Source organism: Vicugna pacos, chromosome 5 (genome assembly GCF_048564905.1).
Source record: "Vicugna pacos chromosome 5, VicPac4, whole genome shotgun sequence".
NCBI lineage: Eukaryota > Metazoa > Chordata > Mammalia > Artiodactyla > Camelidae > Vicugna > Vicugna pacos.
The window spans coordinates 33,744,895-33,767,921 of NC_132991.1; the positions used below are offsets into that span (position 1 = coordinate 33,744,895).

General features: G+C 39.4%; 1 protein-coding gene and 1 non-coding gene across 2 annotated transcripts in view; both read right to left on the reverse strand.

Annotated features, from left to right (window-relative positions):
- Positions 1-21,530, reverse strand: part of ACVR1 (activin A receptor type 1) — a 198,258-nt gene extending 176,728 nt beyond the window's left edge. The window contains exon 1 of the mRNA XM_072960991.1: positions 21,223-21,530. The gene's annotated coding sequence lies outside the window, so the exon portion shown is untranslated. The remainder of the gene's footprint in view (positions 1-21,222) is intronic.
- On the reverse strand, positions 1,414-1,520 carry LOC116280747 (U6 spliceosomal RNA). Its single transcript, XR_004190231.2, has one exon. It is a non-coding gene; the product is annotated as a U6 spliceosomal RNA (small nuclear RNA).
- Positions 21,531-23,027: the final 1,497 nt, after the last annotated feature.

The window sequence follows — 23,027 nt, forward strand, 5'->3', positions numbered from 1 at the left end:
GCTTTTCCATATGAACTCTGAAGTATAAATTTCTCACAAAATCCAACTAGAATTTTGATGAACTGCACTAAATTGATTAATCTGGGGAGATGTTGTATCTTTAAAATATGAAGTTTGATTCTTTCCCATTACAACATCATGAGAGCCATGCTGCATATGGTGTTTGAGTCTCCAGTATAACACACCTATATAAGGTCTTTCTTCTTTTCAAATATAGACACATACAGCTATAAATTTCCCTCTAGGCACTATTTTCATTGCATCCCATAAGATTTGGTATGTTGTGTTTTCATTTTTATTCACCTCAAAGTATTTTCTAATTTCCTTTTGACTCTCTGATTATTTGATTGTGTTTAATTTCCATGTATTTGTGAATTTGCCAAATTTCCTTCTGTTATTAATTCCTAATTTTATTCTACTGTGGTTGGGGAGCATACTTCATATGATTTCAATCTTTTGAAATTTATTTACACTCGTTTTATGGCCTAACATATGTTCTACTGTGGTAAATGTTCCACGTGTACTTGAGAAGAATGTATATTCTGTAGTTGTTGAATGGAGTGCTCTGTAAGTCTCTGTGAATAGAATTACAATGTTGTTCAAGTCTCCTACTTGTTTGATGATTTTATATCTAGTTGTTCTACCCATATTGAAAGCGAGATGTAGAAATCTCCAACCGTTACTCTTGAATTGCCTATTTTCTCCTCCAATTCTGTTAATTTTTGCTTCAAGAGTTTGGGGTTGTTAGGTGTATGTATATTTGTAACTGTTCTATCTTCTTAATGGATTAACTCTGTTATCACCAAATGTTCTTCTTAGTCTGTAGTAATAATTCTATTCCTAAAGTCTACTTTGTCTGATATTAGTACAGCCACTCCAGGTCTCGTCTGGTTATTGTTTACCTAGTATATCTCTTCCCATACTTCAACTCCTTTGTGTCTCTGAATCCAAAGTGTGCCTCTTGTTGAATCTAAAGTGTGCCTCCTATAGACAGCATACAGTTGGATTTTATTTTTCTCTCCATTCTGCTAATCTCTACCTTTCAATTCAATATCTTTTCATTTAATGAAATTACTGATAAAGTCGTGTTTACATTTGCTATTTTTCTATTTGTTTTCTATACATCTTATGTTTTTTTTTGGAGGGGTCCTTCCTCTGTTACCTTTGTGTTAAAAGAATATTTTTGACTTTAATTCCCTTATTGATTCTCTTACTATATTTTTTCAGTCATTTTCTTGGTGGCTGCTATGAGGATTACAACTAACATCTTAATTTATAAGAATCTAGTTCAGATTAACACCAGCTTAATTACAATAGTTTACTCCTACATGGCTTCATCTTCTCTCCCTTCATTTGTGCTGCTGTTGTCATACAAATTACACCTTTATAGACTGTGTGCCCATCAATAAAGAAAAAACTAAGGAGTGCTTTAGAAATTTGTAAGTCAGTTTTGCACAGGGGCCATGCTAGTCTTCTCTCTAGTGTTCCAATTTTAGTATATATGCTGCCAAATAGAGCAAAACATGATGTAATATTGCCACTCTGGCTTCAGTGTGGATAATGAATTAAAGAGGAGGCCAGTGTGGAAGAGAAGACTACATAAAAGACGCTGCGATGTGTCAGGTAAAAGATGATAGAGTTCAGTACTGGAGTGCTGGAGAAGAGGTGTAGGCAACCTAACTAATTTGAAAGATAATAAAGAGATAATATTAGCCAGCTCTGTGACTAGATATAGGGGTCAGCAAAATAAAAGAATCTAAAATGATTAATTCTCTGTATCATGTAACTGAGGGAATTATGGTGATATTCACAGAGAGAGAGATAACTTTGAAATTGAAGCTTTGGGAGAAAATACAATGAGCTCAATTTTAGACATTCTGATTTTGTGATGCTTATAAGATACTTAAATGGAAATAGGAGTTCTTTAGTGAAGATGGGATATCTAGGTTTGGAACTTAAGTGAGAAATAAGAGCTATGAATAAAGATTTGAGAATGATTAATATGTAGATAATAATGGAAGTCTTGAGAGTTTATTAGAATGTCTAGTAAGATAAACAGAAAAATAGAAACTGATAATAGAAGAGGATGAAGGGTGGAATCCCAAGGAACAATAATATTTTGAGTTTGAGGAAAAGAAGAGGATTCTTCACAAGAAAGTGAGAGTGGCTCTACAAGTATCAAGAAAACCAGAAGAGTGTGTTGTCATGGAAGTTGAAAGAATGAAATATTTCAAGAATTGAGATGCCACATAAAATAAAAACTGTATTATTTTCACTGGAATTATCACTAAGGAAGACCATTAATAACAGTGCCATATTAAAGTTTGCTGCAAATTTTTTCTATACGTCCCATCAAAAGGAGAAATCTATTTCCCTCCCCTTGAATCTTGACTGGATGGTGTTTTATCAACCAATAAAATGTAGCAGAAGTGAGACTGCTCATTTCTGAGTCTGGGCAGCTTCTGCTTTCACAGGCTTGAAACATTTCCCCTTAAAACCAGTGTTCATGCTGTGGGAAGCCCACATATGGAGGTGCCATGAGGAGAAGAACTGACTTCTATCTAAGCTCCCAGCCAAGAGCCAACATCACCTGCTGGCCATGCGAATGAGCCACAGTGGATGTTCTAGTCCAGTCAAGTCTTCAGATGACCACAGGTGCAGACAATGCCATGCAGAACAGAATTACCACTTGTGCCTAGTCAACCCGCAGAAAATCATGAAAGACGATAAATGGTGGCTGCTGTTTTTAATGGGACTGTTTGTTACTCAGCAATTGATACCTTATTTTATTACTATTTTGTAACATCTATAAGAAATAACGTCCTCTTGGGGCATAGTAGGTATAAACTGCCATAGGCTGAAAAGTGACTTGAAGGATAGGAACTGAAGACAATTATTTTAATAAGCTGAGTGTGAAAGAGAAAAGCTATTTAGAGTGTTATATGTAAGGTTTGTATTTGACAAAGGCGTTATGTTAGTATTTCAATACAAAAAACTGAAATGATCTTTAAGATGGTGTTAGTATAAACAGAATACAGTGACGATACAGAAGAGAGATGAGTTAACTGATGGAGGGAGGTTCCTGAAGAGCTGGAAGAAAATGTTATTCAGCCTCCCCCCGAAAGGATCTGAGTGGTCTCATTAGCTGTGACCCACAGAGAGGCCCTGATGGGTGGATAGTCATATCCTGACTTCTCGGCAGTTACCCTATGGATAGCTGCTCTTGGCTTAGGCACTAATTGTTTTTCTAGTTATCTGTGGCTAGGCTCTTAGGTTGTATTAGTTAGGATTTGGGGGGCTATAAGTAACAGAAGATATATTTCAAAGAGACTGACACATAAATCTGAAGTTTGAGGGTTGGTTAATTCAGCAGCTCTACAGCATCATCAGGGTCCCAGGTTCTTTCCATCATTCTGCTCTGTCATCCTCAGACTTTTGCCTTACTCTCTTAGATGGGATCCTGTAATTATCTCAAGATAAATGCTGCAGTCCAAGGGGTCATATACAGAAGGTTGTGTCAAGGGACAGAAATAGGAGGTTTCTCCTTGCATGTCCCTTTTCCAGAAGTCCCACAGCAGACTTCTCTAATGGTTAGAATCTCATCATGTATTCAGTCAACAGCAAGGGTGATTTTAGGTAGGTTGTTTAAACTTGGTAAGCCTCAGTTTTCTCATCTGTAAAACAGGTAGCCTAGTACCTATCTCAAGAATTATAATAAGGAATAAAAGACACTATTCTAGTAAGTGCATAGTACAGCACTTGCCTCACAGAGCCTCTTCTCATCCATGCCATCCTTCATACTGGGTTAAGAGTTTCATTTTCTAAAAAGCAAAATTGAGATTCTTTTCCCATTTTCAAATGGGAGCCCACAACCAGCTTAAAAGGAATTTGATTCATCTTCTGGTGCAGGGGTCTACTTTCCTGCAAGCACTCAGAAGAGGAAAAAAAATAAGTAGATGTCTATTATAAAGGAAAAAGTGTGGATGGACAACTAACAGTATCTGCTCCGTCGGACCAGTAACGTGTAAGGAACTGACCCAGTTGCCTTGCCTCTGGGGGTGTGAGGATCCCTGTGTGCTGGGCGGGAACCAAGGTGTCAGAGGTTTCCGTCTCAGGTAAAGGGGAATCCAGGCACAGTAGAGTACAGATGTGAGGTACGTGTTTGGGTGATAAAGGGGGTGAACATTCAGTGATTTACGCTTATCCCAGTGATACCCCTCATAGAATAGCCTGGGCTCCACCACAGCTCTGAGTCTGAGCCAGAATAATAGATTATAAAGTTCTTTGAGTTCCAAAGAGCGTGCTAACATGAATACTAAATAAGTATTTGTGTTACATGTTACTAAGTAAAAAAGATATATATGTATATATACCATGCATTCTCAAATGCAATATGCTTTCTCTAGCAACAATTAAGATTTCCCATCTACATGCTCCTTTTGCTTATCTCAATAGACACAGTGCCATCTACTGAAAATAGTGCACCAATAGCCATGGTCCCCCCAGGGATTCCCAGAAGAGCCTCTCTCTCTGTGAGCTCCTCTCTCACCCACCTCCCAGATGGACTGGAGGGAGTAGGCGGAATCCACAGGCTGTTCTCCTGTCACAAACTGTAATGCATCTGTTCTCTGGTGCTTTCCATGAGCAGCAAGAGTAAGACAGTCCTGTAGGGACCTAAGGAGCTTGGCCAGAAATTAAAAATGTCTGTGTAAGCTCTTTTAGGCTATCCTCTTGCCTTCAACCAGGTATACATTTAAACTCTCCTAGATAGACAAGGCGTGCTTATATATTAAAATATCAAAGGAGTATTGACATGTCCTCCTTTGAGTGACTATGATGTTTTTTTCCATGTAACAGTGTAGCAATGTATTACAGTTATTTTATCTTTCTGTGAGATTTTCAGTGGGTAGAAGAGATAAGAGATTAATAACAGAATCCTGGAACATGATCAAGTCTGCTATGTCTTTGGGATTTGTGGATAGCTTAGGTCGCTAATGAAATTCACGCATGCCAAATTCCAGTTTAGTTGAGTGTGTCCTCTCCAGGTCACAGTGACTCTTGGTTTCATACATCGAGAAACAAGAGGAAAATTGTTGCTGAAGTCTAGCCACCAGAGTCAGCAATAAAACAGGAAACTGAGCTCTTTAAAATACCTACTCAACCCCTGCCTTCTCTGCCTCTCACGCCACCATCCTTCCTCCTGAGGAATTCTGGCTCCATCCAGCAAGTAGCCCTTCAGGGACCATTTATAGTTTAAAGCTTTGGTCTGAATGGATTCTGATCTGGCTTTCAGTAGTCAGGCCTGGCTTCCCTTCCATCTGCCCCTCCAGGTCTGGCCCCATTCTCTCCATTGCATCTGCTGCTCATTCTTTCTGCCTTCTTCTTATTAGATTTTCCAAAGCAAAATTTCCCACACTTAAGTTTGTGGTCTGGTAATTTATCACAAATATTCTTGAAACTGCCTTGTTAAAAGGGGCATTTGAAGCTGAAACCTAGGCATCTGTTACCACGGTGACCAACAACAACTACTGAGACCTGCCTGCTGAAACCAGAGAGGTAAGGGTCACATGGGCAGGAGACTGAAGGCAGGCGCAGAGAAAAAGGCCCCAAGCCTCTGACGCGGGGGTGGGGTTCTCAGCCTTGAGCTGGATAGCCTTCTGTGCAACAGGAGGAAGTAGGCCAGTGTCCTGCTCCTGAATTCTCTACATCACACAGTTTAGGAAATACGGGAACTGGACGTTCTTTCCACCACCAGGTTACTAAGGAGAGTGTGAATTCCAAGTTTATAACTTGAAACTTACTTGATCACATTTGCATGTTCTGGAGCCATTTAGCTGTCTGTGCCTCAAGTTATCAATTTGAAAAGGCAAAATATTCCCTATGTCGTCAGATTATATGAATGTCAGTGAGGCAACAAAGTGAAACCTTTTTGCAAACAGGGTGCCACGCCCACGGAGACCAGACTCCATGCTCTGAGCATCCAGAGCCTCTGCAGGTTGCTGTAATCACCTTCTCTCTCACACAAAAGACGGTTCCTGCAACAGAGAGGAGCACAAACTAACCTCACTGATTGCCTTCCCAAGCCAGGATCCTCCCGGAGTCCCACTGTTCACTGGGCCTGTCAAAGTGAACACTGGTGGTTAGGTGTGTCTTGAAGTGCTACAGAGGTGGTTTTAAAAAGAAAGTGTATTCAATAAATAATGAAGGTTACAAGAAACGCAAATTATACTCCTTCACCGTCTGCTTTCTTTTTGCAATTTTGGATAGAATGTTAAAGAGATACTTAGGAGTGGCCAGCACTGTATTGAAAAGAAGAAGTGTCAAGTCAGGCATAATATATAAGGGAAAGGCAGGAAGATCTATACATACAAAAGGTGTGTATATGCTTGGGAGTACTTTTTGTGTGTCACACTACATATTTTGTTAGTTTGCTTTCTTGGTAGAAATATAATGCATTGAATCAATAGGCTTAGACAAACATGACAGACAGAAAAATACATCTTGGTGAGTAAAGTATGGAAGGATACAGACACGATAAAGAGGAAAATACCGGACAGTGCTGCCATTCCTATGACCACAAGCGAAGGGGGTGCCCTGGGGTGGAGTCTCGGTAGGAATTCTTATGGAACAATAACAGGATCACATGGAGGAGAGGTGGAGTTATAAATACAAGTGGATGCATTAAATCTGCCAGATCTAAATTCTTAGGCACTGCATCCTTTTGTCATTTCTCTTATTAGCACAACTGCCATCAGCATAAATGACTGAAGTATTAGTGAATTTTTGACACCTCACTCATGTACCTGCACGAAGGAACTGGAGCAGACAGAGATCATTCTTCAGGTGGCCAGAAGTCTCCTACCTGAAATGTTCTAAATTCCCTTCTTTTCACAGAGTAGGTAGGGAGTCAGACCTTCCCAGAGATAGGTGGGGTGTGGAGGAGTTCCCAGAATGTTGAAAATAGTTGGATGTTGGAATCAGAATGGGTTCACCATCAAAGAAATGTCTTGTGTGTTTTTTGAGAAAGGATAGACAATGTAATTCCTCACAAAATTGCTAGTTTTGTGGTTCTTAATGAGAAATCTCCAAAAAAAAAAAAAATACCTTTTACTGTTTACATCTCAGACCTTGTAAATCATGAAATATAGTTTCAGTTTGTAGTGTAAGACCTATGGAGTAACATGGTTATTGCTGTTAGCTGTAAATACAGTCCTTTATTATGGTTGCAGCTTGCTCTTCCTAAAATAAAATTCAGCATTTGCTGAATTTAAGTTTAGCTTGGCTTACTTTTCTGCCAAACAGAATATAAGTATACTGGATATAATACTGCGTTAGCTTTCTTTTCAACCCAAAATTTGAATGTTCTTATCGTTTATTATTAAACTTGCACGCAGAAACAAAATGGGAAATTTTAAGAGCATAATCTTTGGCATTAGAGAGACCTAGTTCAGATCTTGACTATGCCACTTGATCACTATTCCTCACTTATCTGTAAAAATTGGATGAGAAAAATGCTTGTCTATGGCAGTTATGAGACTGAAAGGAGCTAATGGATTTAGTTTGTATTGAGGTATTTGCATAGCTTCGATAAATAATACCCAGTCTCCTCACTCAAGTCCTGAACCAATTAAGAAAGAGACAAAAGAGTAAGGCCAACAGGAGACATTATAATCAGTAACACTGACATTGGAGAGCATAAGCTTCCAGATCCGGAACACCAGAAATAGATTTACCACCTGGTCATAGTCCTAGACAATGGGTCCCCCACTGGGCAAAGGTCTTTGCTACTAATCTTACAGCTTGCCTGAGATCAGCTGGGAGTGCAATCTCCCTGTGAGGAGATTTGCTACAGAGAGAGGAAGAGGCTGGATGATAAATACCCAGTTTCTTCCAAGCTTATCATTGAAATAAATCACTCTTCCCCCAGGGAGGGTAAGTGAGGAGGTGGAAGTATCCAGGAGGGTTACAGCTCCTGGAGCTCCCTCTCATGGGAGAAAGCATCAGGAGTGAAGAATCAGTGCTCCCTCCAGCAGAGTGTTTAGCACAGTGCCTGGCACAGAGAAACATTTATTATATGCGTTAGAACATAAACTGAGATATATTACAATTTTTAAGAGTTTATTTGAGCAAAAAATTATTTGAATCAGGCACCATCCATTCTAACAGACAGAAAGGAGCTCCGAGGAGCTGTACTAAATGAAAGGCTTTTATAGGCAGAAGGGAGCGGCAATTTTTTACTAGGCAAAAAAGTGGGTTGGTTATTGCAAGGTTACTTTCCTTTAGGGGATGACAGGGGTCTGTCGGACAGATTACTCAATTAGTGATTATTAGGAGATTCCTGATTGACTGGTTTAGGATTCCATTTTTGGGAAAGCACAAACTGTAATTAAGTCTTGGTTTGGTAATCTGGAACATAGCATAAGTGACTCCATTTGGAACTTGTTGTCTTGTTAACATATGTCACTTATGCTATTATAATTACTGACCCTTAAGGAAAAGTGAAAAACTCACAAATTAGTTTTGGGACCTTGATACATGTGGGAGAGTGGTAGGTGGCAAGTCTAGAGAAGAGGCTGGAATCTGAATAGCAAAGGTCTTCATGGTCTGTAAGATGAACTTCCACTTTATTTTGTAGACAGTGGGTAACCAAAAGTAATTTTAAGTTGAGGAGAGACCCAAGTTTACATTTTAGAACATGAACTCTAACTGCAGTATATAGGACGAAAAAGAGTCCACAAGCCAGACACTATGCTATGCCCTTAGTATAGTGCTCTCTCTCAATCACCACAATAATCTTGACAATTATACACAATCATTATTATGATTTTACAGATGAGAAAATGGAAGCTTTAAAAGTTTAAGTGACTTACTCAAGATACTTAGCTTATAAATGAAAAACCTGCAATTTGATCTCATGTCTCCCTGGCTCCAAGACTCAGGACTGTCTATATGAGCCTGTGACTTGTGCATTCACAACAGGCTTCATGCTTAGAAAGGTCCTCTTCCTGATTTAATACTCTGTTGTTGCCATCTTGAAATTCTTAGCAATTTTAGAATAAGAGGGACCACATTTCTGTTTTGCACTGGGCTCCTTAAATTATGTAGCCAGTCCTGCCAAGATATCTTTTCTCCCCATTACTCCAGTCACCACTTTCACCAAATCTGGAGAACTCTGCACAAATAAAAATCTCCTTTTAATCAAAGAACCATGAAAAATGAACTACTGTAGGTGGAATATAAATATGTTGACAATTATATATGGATGTTTTTACATTTATACGTATAAATATCCACCATTCAAGCCAAATCTCCATCACCAAACAATCCTTTCGCAGATTTCTTTGGTTCCCAGGACCTCCCCAGTGCTGTAAGTGGGAGCCAGGCCAGAAGTGGTAAGGACATGGTATGAAGTTTATTGGGGGGTAAATACATTCATGTCTAAACACATGTGTTTGGTCGTATTCCAAGTCCAAATACAAATTAATTTAGGATTATCTTTTTGATGCTTTCCATATTTCAGCTCCCATCCGTTGGCACAAATAATTAAGGGATGATGGAATACACATTGGCACAATTTCACAACTTCTTTGAGGCTACAGGCCCCTGAAAGACAGGCAGCTATTACAGAAGATGGAGGAGAGTATTTTAGAAAAGCATGCTATGTGAGCAGCATTGCATGGGTCCCTTACTTTTAATCACCATCTTTAATCATGGATTCATAATATTCTTTGAGGTAAGAGGCTACTCCAAATCTCTTCTAAAGACTTTTTTCCCATTAAAGATTTGAAAATACAAAAAGAAAAATTCTAGAAAAATTATTCTAAGTCCTTCCATATTTTTTTCATAAATACACACACACACACACACAGTTACAAAATGGAAAATAATGGGCACATGGTTTGTAACCTGTTTTTTTTTTCTACTTGATGTACTAAGGATTAATAATTTTTAAAAACTTTAATAGTTTTCTTGGCCTTTTAATTTTTTCTTTCTTTCTTCTTCCTTTTCTTTCTTTCTTTCTTATGAAGACCACTGTAAATAAAAAAACTTTTTTTTCCTTAGGCTAAAGTGAAATATCTTACTCAAAGGACATGAACATTTTTAAGGCCCTTGATATATATTGTTCAATTGCCCTACAGATTGGTTTAACAATATACAGTCCCAGTTCAGTGTGAGAATGCCTGTTTGCATGAACTCTTTTAAAGTTTGGATCTAAATCTATTTAGTTTTTTCCTTTTAACTGCTTGTCAAACCAAGGTGCACACTGTGTATCTTGGGAGAGCAGAAGATGCCTGACATCTCATCCACTCTGTCCACATGATTGTGGAGACAGTAAATTCTCTCTCCTTTGAAGAGAAGAGCTTTTCTTCATGGTTTGCCAGAGCTTTGGCTATATCTTTATTTATCATAGCTCTTGTTTGGAGACATGACTATTCCCTAAACATACTTTTAAAAAAAAAATCTAGTTTTGGATTTTCTCTGATCTCTTCTTTTCTTGCTAAATGATTTTATGATTAATGTTTTCCCTCACCTATTGCCTTAGAACTTGTTTACCCTTGATCAAATAAATGGTTTCCAATCTGAAGTCAGAGTTAGTCACATTGTTGCATATTATTACCTAAGTCCAAGCCCCTATAAATGACTTGTAAATAAGAATTAGATCCTAAAGAAAACAATTCTTTCAATTAATTCTAAACCTTTGAAAGCCACTTCTACGCTTGAGTGGTGTTCTTTGAGGATTTTCACGGCTATCAAATCCTTCTAGAGCTTTCCAGAATTCAGTAGAGAAGGAGCAGCCTGCAAATCAATGTTTTGGGTGAGCTTAGGTAGTACTCTTAGGAGTTCAGACACTTCTCCAAGTCCTAGGTTTGCTTCACTGGAGGCCATACTGACCAGGGCCCGTATCAATGAGGTTAGTAGGGAATTATTATACTGAAACCCTCTCTGGCCAGAAATTGAATAAGTAAGTTGAGGACAATATGATATGCTTTGAGTGATAAGCTGCATTCTGAAGAGACATTTATTCAGTGATACTAATAAAGTAACCATAATTCTTTTCATTAACTGCTTCCATCTCAGCAAATATTTTTAGTCAACTAAAGGACCAAGAGATTAATAACATCAACTTGATTAACAACATCAACTTGACTTTTAACTTTTAGTCTCAGCAGTGCATCCTCACATCACAGTCGTAGCAGAGTGGTGTGGGCTGAAGAGAGGGCTACATGCAGGATCCTTCCCTATTGTTTTCTTATAACATTTCTTTGGAATAGTGCCCTAAACACGAAGGGTAATTTGTCTGCCTATAACATCAGGGGGCTGCTTCTCTGTTTGCTTATTAGATCAAATAGGAGGATGAACTAGAAAGCTTATTAGGGAATCATTAAAACATATTTGGAATGCCACATAATATTTTGTTTCTGGCTCTCCTATTTGTTTGTTTTGCTACCATTACTCTATTGCTCATTTGGGGAATCTCTGCTCATTTTTTTATTATAAGGTTATCATTTTTACAATCTATAACACTGAACATGTATAATGATCCCTTATATTTTTAGGAAGCTAAAATTGGAGTTCAATATTTTTTAGAACCCTGTTGCTTACTAGTAATGGAGAGAAGGCAGGACGAGGGATTGAAATTATTTTTAAATTATTAGCAAATCCTGGTTTCTCAAAAGAGAAATTTTTGAATTTTCTTTTCAGGAAAAGAATTTTCCTTTACATCTGCTCCTTAATTTCCAGATCTATGTATGTTGGCTGTGGGGGAGATGCCATCATGTAACGGTCTCTGATTCAAAGCACATCCTGAACTCCATCTTTTCAGGTTGTTGTCTCTCAACTGCCACCATAAGTGAGTCTTCAGTAAGCCATTCCAGCTTTCAACAGCCTAGCTTTTTCTGAGAAATGGGTCTATGGTAAGACCATGTATTTCCATGAGCATCTAGTCCATTGTTGTACTTCTTTTGCTGGGAAAATCGTGTGATAACTTTCCCTGGAGTAAATACCTTGAAAGGGGATGTCTATTCTTCATAAGACTTCCTACAACCCTTCCCTCTTACCACTGAATCTGTGGATTTGGTCAAACCCAGCACGTTCCAGGGAATGGGTACACATTATGATCTAGGAGGAATTAACTTAAACCCCCAAAGAATTTCAAGGCCTTACTAATAATGTGTATCCACAGATGCCTGGAAACTTCCGTAGAGGTGCATTTTAAGGGCATTTGTCCAAAGAAGATATAACAGTAGGTTGGGCTGAATTCATTGATATGGGTGAACTTCCTAGAGAGTTTGGATTTAATGTGTCAACTTGTGCAGTAGGAGGTGGCTCTAACATCTTCCTTGGTTGACTGACTAAAACTTGGACTCAGTGGTGGCCTGTATTTAATGAGATGACATGCCAGTGATTCCCTGGCATGGTGTGGTGGAGGGAGTCCACAAGCTTAAGGAGATAAGGATGTTGGACTGAACTGATCATGTACAACTTGCATATCCATCCCCACACCTCTGTTCCACTAGATGGCCCCAAATGCATTCCCTTCATTAAGCCGTTGAGAAGTACATTAGCAAACAGACTATCTTCATCATTAAAACACTCTGTGGTTGCCCTCATTGGAAAGCCAGGTATGACGATCAGGAATACTGCTGTTGACAGAGGCTCCCTTGATTATGATGCGCCTTGGTATGAGTTCTTCATGTTTCTTTTAATTAGGGGTTATTGAGTTTCTTAGATCTGGATGTTTACATTTTTCAACAAATTTGGAAAAATTTCAGCCATTATTTCTTCAAATATTTTTTTCTGTCCCCTGTTCCCTCTCCTTTGGGGTCTACAATTACATGCAGGAGGCTGCCTGGGATTGTCCCACAGCTCACTGATCCTCTGCTGATATTTTTTAGTCATTTTTCTGTGTTTCATTTTAAATAGTTTCTATTGACATGTCTTTGAATTCACTAGTGCTTTATTCTGCAGTGTCTTATCTGCACTTAATTCCATTCAGTGTGTTTTTCATCTTAGACGTTGTATTTTTCAACTCTAGAAGTTTGACTTGAATCTATTTCATATCATTGTCTATTTTTTATTCCCTAACACACTTATGGTTTCCTCTACTTCCTTGAACATGTGGTTATCCTGCCTTGGACTACTTAGTTTTACTATGTGCCATTCTAGGTCAGTTTTAATTAATTTTTCTTCATCCTATGGCATTTTCCTACTTCTTTGAACATCTGGTAGTTTCTGATGGGATGCGAGCAAGTATTACCTTCATATTTTTAGATGCTGCATATTCTTGTATTTCTGTATGTATTCTTGAGCTTTGTACTAGGATATACTCAATTTACTTGGAGACAGTTTGAGCCTTATGAGGCTTGTTTTTATGTTATGTAGGACTAACAAAGCTCTGGATTGATGTTTTTTCCATACTAATCTTGTAATATATTTCTGAGTACTCTACCCTAGTGTCCCATGTATCAGAAGGTTTTTTTCATTCTAGCTTGTGGGATCACCAACTATTTCTGGATCTGTCTGGGCTCCAAGGATTGTTCCATCTGCTCCATTTGAGTGTCTTTCCCCAACCTTAGGTGGTTTCCTCACACACATCTTGGTCACTGCTCAGCTAAAGAAACTCTAAGTAAGCCTTAATATATTTACAGGATATTTTTGATGATAAATAACAGAAATCCAACTTATGTTAAGTAAAAAGTTATTTGTTGGCTTGTAAGAAAAATCCAGGGCTAGAATCTCCTTGAAGACCCTGATATAGGAGCAAATGAGGTCATCTCTTGTGGGCTTGCTCTTGCTCTTTCTCCATCTCTCTCTTCTCTCTGGTTCTCTTTGCATAATATTGTGTAAGTTCTTACTGGAAATGGCTCCTTCTAAGCGGAGGTAAAGGTGGCCCCAAGCAGTGGCGGCTTATCCTTCTAGCTCTCCCTAAGTTCATGTATCAAAATTCAAGGAAGACTTAGTGGCCTGTTTGGGCTACAGGTTCATCACTGAACCATACATCACACATGGGATGTGTACTGCTCTGATGGGCAAAACCAGAGTTTTTGGAAAGAACAGTTTTGTTACTGGGAGATGTTGAGGGAGAAATGTTGAGTAGACAAAATGGCAATGACCACTGCACTCAGTTTCCTCATCTGTAAAGTGTATGAAATATTCTAAAATGTGATAATGTCTTAAGAGCTTAGCATAATACCTGGCTTATGATGAAATCACAATAAATTTTATGTTATTATCAATAATCCGAGCTTGGTACCTCCAGGTGTCAGTAAATTTATTCACTTCTCTGCATCACTAACCTTCAGTAAAGAAGTTTCTCCTTTGTTCCTCTGTGTCAAGAGTGACTTAAATTCCTAACTATGGGCCTCAGTTCCCAGGTAGCTGGGTTCCTGATCATCTCCCATTGCAATTTCCCCAAATCCTTGTTTCTGCGTTGCCTAAGCAGAGATCTTGTGTAAGAATCAAATCTGTAGCAGGAAACAGATGGCCCACTTGAATTGGGTAATTTGAAGAGGGTTTAATAAAGGGATTATTAACAAAGGTGCTGGCAGGTTATGGAGAAATCACAAGGGGCAGTGCACTGCCCTTGGCTAGTAGAAGAGGACTGCTATTCTTCAAGGCCTGAAAGGACAAGGGATAGAATGGTGACTGGAGCCTGAGAAAGAAGACACCTGACAGGAGACGTTCAGCTGGCCCACAGTGACCCATGGTGAGGGAGCCAGTGAATAAACACCTTGACCTCTCCTCTCTCTGATCTCCTATGTTCCCCACTGGGTGGATCTAACAGGAAGCCAAAGGGCATAGGAGTCTGTCATTCCAGTGGAAGGCCAGCTTGCTGCCTAGGGCACAGAGAAGGGTGGCAAAGGGAAAAGAGGAGACTAGAGGAACAAATGGAAAATGTCCAGCAAGCCCTAGGTCATGGGCTTACTTTAGACACTTCTCCCTGGGTGTACATATCACACCTGTTTGATCTTATTGGTTGATTTCCCAGTCCCTTTGGACTCATAATTTTGTTTCTGTCCTCAAAACAATCTATTTTGGGTTATGTTCACAAAACTTATGTCTGTTCAGGATTTCCCTGGTCCTAAGGTAGGGAACTCTGAACATCTATAACCCGGAATGGGGGAAAAGCATGGCTAGACAGTCTGTATTTATGACAGTGAAAGACTGGTCACAAGTGCCTAGAAATCTGCAGTCTCATAACAGGAGGTTTTGTTCTTCAGTTGTGAACCTTGAGTGCATCCTTAATCAAACCATTTCTTGAAAGAGGCGGCTTTATCCGTGGACTGGAGAGAATTTGCATCAAGAAAGGAGAGTTGTCACCTTATGTGGACTCAAGTAGGAGGAGACGACTGGGGTTAGCTTTAAAGACCACCCTCTCAGCATCTTCCATGGACACAAAGTTCACTTCATTTCCCAAAGTCCTTAGAAAGGAAGCCAGGGATGTGGAGCATAGGTAATAAAAGATGATGATGATGATGATGATGATGATGATAATAATAATAATAATAATAATAATATAATAAAAAGAGGAAGATGAGGTAAAAATAAGTTGTTGGAAAAATATACAGAAGTCAAAGGAATGGGTGAAGTGATGACAAACTGGAAAAGGAGAAGTACTAAAGATCAACTTTCAACTCAGGAACCACAAGCAATCCTGTAATTACAGAGGAAGAGAAGGACTGAGTCCTGCTTTGGCCGTGGCAGATGAACCAGAGGCCAAGCAGCTGCCAATTAACGCAGTTAGAGGGAAATGCAGGCCTGGCCCGCGTGTCTGCTCTTTATTTCCAAGCCCGCATTTTGCTCTCAGAAACACCTTGGAAGCAGCTCAGCAAGGCAAGTAAGGAAAAGAGGAAGCCCAGCTGTCTGGCAGGCCTGCACTGACCCAGAGCTTTGCTGAGCCACTTGAGATGGGTGGTGATCTCAGATTGGTTACCTCAAGAGATGGTCCCAGGGGTGGTTTGAATATTTTGGATACATTACCTAATATATCAAAAGAAAACTCACAACCCAAGTGCCCCTTGGCTGAAGTGCACGTTGACTTTCACAGCCTTTGTCTTTCAGAGTTCAGCGCTCTGTTGCTGTGTTGCTATTGTCAGGATGGAAAAAATAGAACCATTTTAATGTTGTGCTGTTTGCATTTCCCGACAGTGAAGAAGCAGCCCATTATTAGCCAGCAACACTGTTGTGACATCAGTGGTGACTCCACTGCTTGGGATTCAGCTCATGAAATATCTTCCTCCCTGGTGCAGTTTTTTTTTTTTTCTTTTTCTTCTTCCACCTTCCGTGTTTCATCCTCATGCAGATAACTGGCTAAATGGCCATGCCTGCTTCTGGCCTTTTCAAGAATGGGATATCAAAAATGCTAACACATATTTTGCCTGACCTAGTTCCCAAACTTTGGCCTCCAGGAGCCACTTTTTTATGGCTATCCCTGAACGGGCAAGGGAGCTGTGCCTGCTGCGCTGGGGTGGGCTGCGGAGTGGAGTAGGGAGAGCCCGGCACACGGAGGGTCTCTGAGCTCTGTGCTGGTATGGGAGCCTGGGTGGGAGGGGAGACTGCTCCCTGATGGGAGGGAAAGGAGCATAGGAGGGGCTGCTGTGGATTGTGGGGGGCTGGTGAAGGAGAAAGATGTCCTTGCCAGGGATGGGGGCAGTGGGAGTGACAGGAAGTTGGTTACATGCAGGGGATTAATACCATAAGAGAAATAACTGAGGACAATTGAAGTCAGGATTCTCATTATTGGAAATGAGAAACAACATATAGAAAGAGAGAAAACTAAAACTTGATATAAGAACTGAATGACATATATTAGTATGATCTCGTGGTTTTTAGCATATGGAGATACAGAAGTAAATATATGTAAAATGTACATACATGAGTTTCTGTATATTTTGTATGTTGCAACCTTTTTCTAAGTTTGGGATCGTCCAAAAATAAAAAGTGAAAAAAATGTTTATATGGTATAATAGTACTATTTAAGATGGAGGCATAGGACTAACAACATAGTGGTGTTAAAAGAATTAAATGACATAATTCACGCAGAGGTACAATACAGTGTCTGGCACATAGTAAGCTCTCAGTATCTATTCTTATCTCCTGGGATAGAAGCATACTGTGAACATTATTCTGTACCTTGGTTTTTTCCCACCAAAAATGTATCTTGGAAATCTTTTCATAACAGTGCATACCTTGTTTTTTAAAATTAATAAAGCTAGCTTGTGTTCTTTATTATATTACTGTTATAATTAGAAAAACAAAACAACAATGATTGTGGGGGGGATAATCTGCCTTAGTATGTCATTGGCTGATGACTCATAATTTAATTAATTCCTGTTGCTAATGGAAACCTCTGGTTGAACAGGCAGAGTTGTATTTTAATAGCAGCTCTTTAGTGGAGAGTATAAGAAAAAAATATCCAACACCAAATCTATGGACACATAGATGTTCTCGCTCATTTTCCCTACTTTTGTAAAGCTCGGAATCAAAAGCATTGGGTAACAAGAGCAGCTGGAAAAATTCATTCCTTCAATCATTTCTTCCATTTGTGGACAAATCCTTATTTAAGGACTGCTATGACCAGACACTGAAGGCAGCAGTGAACTAAACAGAGCCCCTGCCTCTTGGGGCTCTCTTCTAGTGGGAGATAGGTAAGAACAACCACCCAGTCTTGGGTGATACATCAGTTGGTGATAAATTAAACATTAGATCTGTCCCTTCCCTTCATGAAGAAAGGTAATTTGGTAATTTTTAAAAGTTTATGCCTTATCAATCATTTAACTTTTACTAAGCTTTTGAGCCTGGGTTTCTATACATCAAAAATGGAGATGATAAAAATTATCTCATAAGGTTGTTGTAATCAAATATGTTGAGTGCCCAGCATAACGAGAGCCCCTTAGCAGGTACTTGGTGAGCAGACACCATCACTATCTGTAAGCTGTACAATTTTTGGTTCTTGTTTTTGAGACTAAGAGAAAGAGGGTGGCTTTCATTCTCAGTGAAGCTGTTTCCTTTCCCAGGTTGGGTGTGTCACTGATATGTCTCCAGACCTCACTAACCTGTTCCTGATTAGTCACACTTCCTTGACTGTCCTATCACACCTCCCACACACAGGAGTGGGAAGTCCATTCTTCTACTGGGTTGCCTGCCACGAAGAGTCCTAAGAACCCTGTCATGGTCTCTTGTCACCTACCCAGCAGCCCACACTTTGAACAGTCTCTTTGCCCCGCCCTGTACTTGGGTTCCAGGGAACTCTCCTCCAAGGCCATGGCTCCCACTAAACTCTCCAAAGCACACCAAGTCCAGACTTGGCCTTGCAGAATAGGCTGAGTCTCTGGGTCTTTATCCTGAAAATACTGAGGAAAACTGGAAGGTTTTAAGAAGGGGATGACTTGGTTTAGTTTATACTTTGAAAAGAATCCTCAGATTGCTCTGTAAGGAATGGGGAATAAGAGTAAAGAGAAGAAGCAGGGAGAGTGGGTGTTCCTGCTGGACCCCAGGTGGGAGATGGACACTGGATCAGAGGGGCAGAGAGGAAAGGGAAACTGCACAGGCTTGAGATAATTTAGCCACTTTGGAAGCAGAACTACAGTCCTGCTGATGGATTTGATGTAGGAGGGGGAAGGAATAGGGAAGTTTTCAGCTTACACATTTGGGTGAATTTATATGACTGTACCATTTACTAAAAATGGGTAAAACCATGATGTTTAGTAAAAATTCGACTGAGTGCTAAAGGAATCTCAAGTTGGGTGCTTGACATTGCAATGACCAGTGCGTACTCATGGGGCTTACAGCTGGCCCGCAACAAACCTCAGGGTCCCAGGCTAGCCCCTGGAGGCCTCTGGGTGGCCAGAACCAGCTCAAACCCACCTGTAAAATGTCTCGGGCTCTGCAAGCCTCAGTCCCGTGCCTAACCCATCAGTCCCCTTAGAGCAAAGCAGTTTCTCTCCTTTTCTACCCTGAGGCATGCTTATTTTCCACTTTAGGATGGTTAAGGATGGGAAAAATCATCCCCCATAGAGAGGATGGCTTTAGCTACACTGCCTAGCCAAGGTGACCAGCAAAACACCCCAAATTACATTTCCCAAAGTCTGAGCTCTTCAGTTTGAAACCACAATAAGTAGAGGATAGTCCAGGTTACAAACATTTTATGGCCAGAAAAATTCTGGCCTGAAGATGCAAGAGCAGACTCCAATTAAAGACGTCCATAATTCCCATTACAAAGCAGAACATTTCACATGTCATGGACTGTGGTGTCTATATTCAGATATATGGAAACCTCACCACCTTTTCCAAGAATAAGAGAGAGGTTCATGCTTCACATTTTTGCAAATAATGGGGCTATTTACATAAATAAAAAATAAAATCAACTTCCAGGAATCAGTTTTCTGGGCGAACAAACTAACAAACAGTCTCCAGTGGACGTCCTACCATGTGTACACAAAGAAGCCTTTCTGTGGAACAAGCTTCTCATTCTCGTTCTGATTTAATAAACACACATGTCAGATAGCGGGGTCTTGATCAGAAATGACAGCAGATTTGCTTTCCAGAGCAGCTACTACCAATGACTGGATTCAAAAGGTATCTTTAAGACAGGGTGGGGAGAGGTGGACATCCCTAGAAGAAAGATGTAAGAGTCCAAATAAGCCAGCAGTTTAACTCAAGTGTAGTTAGGAGAATCCTCACCATCCCGGCTCCCTTTGCCTGGCTGTGAGGTACCCATTCATTTCCTTCTCTGAGGCTGGTACTCAGCTCCACGTTGCCAGCCTCAGCAGCAATAAATAATGATGATAGCTCACAACATTGATTAAGCCCTTTCTGTATACTGGTAGGCAATGTGACAAGCACTTTACATGAATCGTTTTGTAACCCTGTAGTAAGTATTTGAAGTAATAATAGAAAATCATTATACTCATTTTGTACATAGAATCACCGACCAACCCTGAGATTAAGCCCTTTGCCTGATATGACACAGTTGGCGTCAGAAGTCAGGCTTTTGTGATTTCAGTCGCCCAAGCTCTTTCCTCTTTGCATTCAGCCCTTTCTAGTTCCCTTTCCTTGTTTCTCCTGGCCAGTGCTTCTTGTTACCAGCTTCTCCATTCAGCTAACTTCCCACAACAGATTGATCTTGTCCAGTTCTCCAGCACTCGGAGAGGGTTCCCTGGCAACCCCCAAACCTTGAGGTTCTCCCAAAAGCAGTGACTTTACAAGTGCTCTCTGCTGCCCCCACCTGGCAAGCCTCAACACTGCTTAGTTCCTTGGTCAACACGCATTTGCTAAGGGTAGCATGACTTTTTAAAATACTTCTTTTTCTCTGGTGCTTATGTACTACTGTTTAAATTAAAATAATAGTGATACATCATCAAGACCAGGATCTAAGAATAATTTAAGGTCTCAAAAGTGGATTAAAGAGAATTTAAATTTAACCTGTAATTGGATACATGGATCCTCAAGAAAAGTTAATGGGAAGTATTTCAAATTCAAAATCTTTTTGTGGGGTAGGGTCTAACTTAGTGGTAGAACACGTGCTTAGGATGCACGAAGTCCCGATTCAATCCCCAGTACTACCATCAAAAAATAAACAAATAAATAAACCCAGTTACCTCCCCCCTCAAGTTTAGCAAGATTATCAAGTTACTAAAAAAATACAATTAAAGATATAATTTTAAAAAAACTAAGGGAAACTATGACAAAAATAACAAAAAATATAGAAAGATTGCTTATTTAAGAAATAAATGGAATAAAAAAATTAACCATCAAAAACAACAAACTTTCCACAAGGAAAACTTTAGGCACAGACTTTTTAAATGTTCAAGCATTATGGGAAAAAAACCCAAAAAACAAGAAAACAAAAATCCTTTGAGGCTTTTCCTAGAGACGAGAAACTATGATTTTTAAAAAGATTTTGTGTCTCTTTAACGTGATTTCTCGCTTATACAGTAGTCCTCCCATATTTGCAGCGGATAAATTCCAAGACTCCCCAGTGGACGCGGGAAACCACAAATAGTACTGAGCCCTACATGTACTATGCTTTTTCCTACATGCACACACCTATGACAAAGCTTAATTTGTAAATTATGCACAGTAAGAGATTAACAACAATAACTAATAATAAAACAGAACAGTTGTAACAATACACTGTAATAAAAGTTAAGTGAATGTGGCGTCTTTCTCAAAGTATCTTGAACAAACGTAATGCCTTTTCCGACTTAACTAAGCACTTACCACGCGCTGTGGCCATAGCTTTTCCATTCTGAGGTACGACAGCAAGACTAACACGAATTTCGTTTTCCTTCTCCACAGCTTCATGGAGAGAAGATTCCTTCTCGCCGTAGATCTTAGCTACTTCAGCAAACGCTATCTCCCTTTCCGCAAGTTACGAACTTTCACCTTTGCACTTAAAGGACGCACATAACAGCTTCCCTTTGGCGTATTTTAATTACCAGCATCACAACTCTTCGGCTTTGGGGTCATTATTAAGTAAAAAAGGGTTACTTGAACCCAAGCACTGTGAGACCCCAACAGCAGACTTAGTAACTGCGAGGGCTTCCGAGCGACTAACGGAAAATAAGCGGGACAAGGGGAAGATTCAAATCCCGGGCAGGATATCGCGAGACTTCATCACGCTGCACAGAACGGCCCACAATTTAAAGTTTATAAATTGTTTATTTCTGGAATTTTCCACCTATTATGTTCGGACCTTAGTTGACCTTGAGTAACTGAAATGATGGAAAGCAAAACCTTGGATAAGAGAGGACAGCTGTATATATGTCTGTTCATGAAACGTTGCTGGAGCGTTGCAGGAATGCCATTCTAAAGTGTAAACGTACTATTTTGAGAAGGTCATTACCTTTTCAGCTTATTAGAAATAAGCCAATGTGAGATTAGTAATTCTCTTTCGGAATGCTTAATTACTTGTTTGATTCTGTTGTGTGCCAGGCATAGAGTAGGTGTGCAGTCAATGTTTGATGAATTATAAAGAATACCTAAATAGCATTTACAAGGTCCGGAGAAGTGGAAAGGAATGTTATTTGACTTGGGTTAACACTGGAATTTTTCCTAAATACACAGTTGTTTGAAGGCTTTACTCAATAAAATACTGTACTGGTACAATGAAGTAGTGGGTATCCCATTTCCCCAAAGTTAATGACTTTCTCAAGCATTTGGCTTTCTTACCATACGATTAGCACCATTATTTCTAGGCCAATCAATAGGAACAATTCCAAGATTAAGAGCAATTTGGATCGTTATTCTCCTTTCATCACATATTCATTCTTTTCTGTTTGAATAAGACCTGCAATCAGTGGTATTTACCAATCTTTACGGTGAAACCTTAAACCAGTGATTATTCTTGTCTTTGCAGGTATTAAACGCCATTTCAAACATCCTTTCAATAATTTTGTAGTAGCTAATGAAGTCCATTTTTTCCCCAGATTTTGCAGGCCACTGAAAGCATACTGAACCCCCAAGGGTCTTTAAAGAGTATGTGTTGTTTAATTGGTGGCAGCTGTTCCTTAGAAAGTTACCTAAGTACATAAAAGTGCTTTTTTCCCTGTTTAATAGCTTTAAAAAAAAATCACAGTTTAAGTTATCCTTGACATATATATGGGGTACACAAAGATCCCCTGAAGTTCTTTGATATTGAAAATTTCAAATATTATAACTCACACATACGCAAGAAATTATAGGACAGTACCCTTTAATTTTGGATTTAGTTACTAAAACTTAAAATATATATATACACACACACACACACACATACTTTTGGTACTCTGGATAAATTTCTTCAAGAGAAGTTATTAATTTATTGTAGTTAATTCTAAAGCACATACACTCTATACTCCTTGGATGAAACATTTTCCTGCTTTGTCTTTGAATTCTTTCCAAAAATCATTAAGTATTGGATACATACACTAATAGCAGATATGCTTAAAATGTCACTATTAATCCAGTTTATAGCCTCTAACATTTTCCACGAGGAATTTCAGAAAGAAACCCTTACGCAGACATCTAATATCCAAAATAACCAG